Below are 4,225 nucleotides of genomic sequence, written 5' to 3'. Positions count from 1 at the left end.
TGTCATAGTTCAACAAAATTTTGGTTGGAGTTGTCTATTTTACCTGGTGGTGTGTGTGCTAAATTTAATTAAGATCACTGGAACTAAAGTTTCCTTTTGCTGTATTTGAATGAAAATGTGCAAATCGTCAAAATTTACGCTTTGCAACAACATGACCACCAAGCTGTAGCTCTTGTGGCCATCCCATAGTAGTTTTAGACTTTTCTTTATTTATTCCCAACATTTAAGTTTTGTCAGTGGATTTTAGAAATAGTTATTTGAGCATCATTCATTTCTTGATGGTTTCTCCCACCAATACTTTATATTTTCAATTTGGAGGAGCGATCACTACGTCCAAAATTCCGTTTTGCTGGGTACTTGGTGCGAGCAAGTTTTGGTGAGTTATTGAGTATGTGGTGGGGGCGACAGTTTCACTCAAAGGTGAAAATTAATTTGTGGATCAAAGATTCCCAAAAGGTTTTGGATTCACAATCAAAGTCAAGTTTTAAGCTATACTGCTGTGTTTAATTTTTAATATCCTGACTTGCAAGTTACTTCTTACAAATCAGAGTCAAGTACTGATCAAGAATGCAAGTCAAACTTAAAGTCCATGTTTACAAGTCTCAAAGCTCATGTTAATGTTTGAAGATAGAAATGGTCACAGGTCTTTTCCAACAAGTCTGGGGAAAATCTCAAGACTGTTCGTCAAATCAAAGACTCATTCTCTTATCATGAGCAGAGTTGACATTTGAAGTACCGATCATCAAGTCAAAGGAGCTCAGAAAACGGCGCTTTTAGTTTGGAGAGCCCAGATTTTTCTCCCGAGCTCATTAATATTTTATACATATTTATATATCCAATAAATTATTATATATTATTCATTTTTGTAGTTAATGGGGAGTTTGTAGATCATCTCTGAGTTACGTCCTAACTATCTGCTGGGCTGTTGTTTAAGTAGCTGCAGGAACTTCACATTCTCACTCCCAACTCGTCATATATAGACGTGTGGTTCAGGCCCCCTCCCCGTCACTTTTTGATGTTTTGGGTGTCCGTAACTCCTTGTTTTTTCTATGCTGGCTGTTCCCATTAAATCAATCTCTGGGCAGCCAACTGGTACTGGTAAGAGGGCCGCTTGGTACCGGGCCACAGACAGGGAAAAATGCACACACTAATCAGAGGTCCCCAGTCTTCTGGACGTGTACTGGTATCGAGTTAGGGTATCAGTATCAGTTCATTACAGTGTCCGGTACTGCGTCTTAAGTATTGGGGGCTCAACAGCCAGCACATCAATAAACGACGAGTTTGGGACACCCAAAACGTCAAAAAGTGATATGGAGAGGGCTTGAACCATACGTCCATACATGACAAGTTGGGAGTGAGGATGTATAGAGAAGAAAGGGGCGTTTACATGGACACAAGTAAAGAGAATAAACGCTAGGTCAGAATAAAAATGTGTCATGTACACACCAATCAGAATACTCGGGCCAGATCAGACTCATTTGGATCCAAATTTCCTTTCGATTTAGATAGGTGGGTTATACTGATTGTTGATCCGTTCGTGGTGCATGTAAACATTTCATTTTGATCGTGTGTCATTACTGCGCTGGTTCCAGATAAAGTCAAAAGCCGTGATTGGTCTGAGTCAACCTTTTATGGTAACCTCTCTCACCAATCAGGAGTGAGCTTGTTAGAAGGCCACACCCTCCCTACCAATAGAAAGCTGGAGAATCTGTCAATGAAACCTTTTGGATGGGGTGCCAGCAGGCTCCACCCACTTTTAATTGAGTCATCTCATTGGTCAGTTTGTAACTTAAACAACAGAAAAAAATATATCATGAAGAGATAGGATTAAGAAGAACATGTTAAAAATGTATCAAAGCAAAAGTGGTTAATCTAACGCACATGTCAAAGTCAAGGCCCAGGGGCCGGATTCGGCCCTCCGGGTAATTCTATACGGCCCTCCAGATCATTTTATTTTATTGTTTTTATTGACCCGATGTTATCTTGCGCTTATTTCTAACTTGTTTAATTTTAACAAAATATATTTTTATTGGCAGTAAAATATTAAAAGTTATTTAAGGTTTAAGTTGATTTATTCTAGAATAATATTCCTGCCTTTTTATTATTCTTAATTATGTTTAAAAGTTACGGTTTTAAAGTTTTAAAAATTGGCATTCTGCTAGCTTTTTGGACTAATTTGGAATTTACTGAGATTTTTTAGGCTGTTTTGGAGTTTAGCTAATATTTCCGCTACATGCTAGATGTTTTGGCTAATTTACACTTTTTTCAGTTTTTGAGGCATATTTTGAAGTTTAGCCTTTTTTTCAGCTACATGCTAACTGCTTTGGCTAACCTAGGTTTTTTGTGTTTTTTTGTTTTTTAGATTTGACATTTAGTTAATATTTTTGCTGGCTATCAGCGTCAGTGATTTCAGCTATCATTCTCAACGTTTTTGGTTTTGAGCAATCAATTTCAGCATCTTCAACTATCAGCACTAGAATCTTCAGCAGCCAAATTCAGCTTACAGCATTCACAGTAGCATTGTCACAGGTAATGTTATATATCTAGTTCGTAATTATGTCAAAAAGTTACGTTTTTAAAGTTTTAAAAATGTAGTTTTAGATTGTTCAATAAATGTTTGTCCTGTTCGTCCCGCAACCGGAGGTGTGTTTTGGATTTTGGCCCCTGTGTGATTGAGTTTGACACTCCAGGTTTAACAAATAGAATTACTTAAAGCTGTTTATTTCTCTATTGCAAACTATGGTTTTTTAGCTTCCTGTTTGGAAAAACCAGGGGGGAGGGGTCACTCAATCCAGTTCCTTCATGCAGTCAATGAATAGAAATGCTGCCAATGGGTAGAATCTCTCTTTTTTTTCTCTTGAGTGGCTCCTGTTGTCTCTCCTTTTGACCGTGACAGTTTCCAGGGGGGTCACGGAGAAAATACATTTTTATGGTTCAGATGAAGTCACAGTGTGCGGTCGATCACGAAGACTTGATTTAGTACAATTAAAAGATCAAATACAGACTTTACTCTCTTGACAACATAAAAAGTCATTGATTTAATCATCTGTGGTTCTTGAAATCTTTGACGAGTCCTCCAGTTCCTTAAGGCTTGCTCATGGACGGAGACAAACTGGTCGGGGGTCGATTAGACGTGTCAGAAAAATCAGAAAGAATCATCAGAAAGCCTGAAAAGGCCCCTTTCATCACGTCCTCATGTTGAGGGAGAACTTTGTTTTTCATCAGAGACCTGCTCCTCCTCTACACTGAAATGGGAGCTAAACAGGATTTCTGCTCCCTGGATAATTAGCTGCCACTCCACAGACTCAGACACGGCCCTCCGAGCCGTCCCCCCCTTTATCATGCGATTACACCTCCTGTTGTGGATCATCCACAGACAGGAGAGGGGAAATTGGGTAAATAAGTCGACTCTCTCCCCCATCCTCTTATTCCCATTTTCCCTCCTTCCCCCCGCTCTCCATTTGCTCCTCCCGCTGGTTTTTCAGGCAGAGAAAAATGTCAATTTCTACCTGATCAGCTGCAAAATTGAGTGGACACGGACGCACAGAACACACACACATTCAGAATAACACGCACTAGCGGCTGTTTGCTGGAGAGGAGACCCTATGATCTTTCAGGCCAGAAATGACTCTATTTCAGTCAAAAATGGACTCTCAGGTAAAGACATTTTATATTTGGACTGCTTGCCACTTTGAGTTCACATGTATCTGCGTCTTTCTTCTCTAAAAGCCTTTGTGTGTCTGTTCTAAAAATACCCGCCTGAAAGCACAGCTTTGTTTAGCAGAAGATGGCAGCACCGGGTCGCGGTCAGAGTCGGAGGAGCGCGCTGATAATTTCTGAATAAAGTCGCCTTTCCAAATTTAGAAGAGTGCAAATCTCATTAGAGCATGGCAGCTTGTTTCTTAGTGGAGGTAATTGACCATGGGGTGTGTGAGCCCAACTCTGTGATTACATGCTCCAGGGGGGTGTGGGAAATGAAGATGCAACTGCCCCCACCCTCTTTTAATTACAGTAAGAAAAGCTGTGGATAAAACAGTAAACCAAGACGAAAGGGGGAGGAGACGCAGGTAATCTAAGGAATATGTCAGGATTGTCATATCTGTGGAGGATACGGTGGCCCTGGAGGACAAATCACATCAATAAATCACTCAACATTAAAAACATGTTAAAGATCATTTTGACTATTAAAAAAGCAAAAACATATTGAAAAAAAGATTTCACTAGA

The sequence above is a fragment of the Oryzias melastigma genome, linkage group LG7 (genome assembly GCF_002922805.2).
Source record: "Oryzias melastigma strain HK-1 linkage group LG7, ASM292280v2, whole genome shotgun sequence".
NCBI classification, from domain to species: Eukaryota; Metazoa; Chordata; class Actinopteri; order Beloniformes; family Adrianichthyidae; genus Oryzias; species Oryzias melastigma.
Note: the sequence above shows the minus strand (reverse complement) of the source record.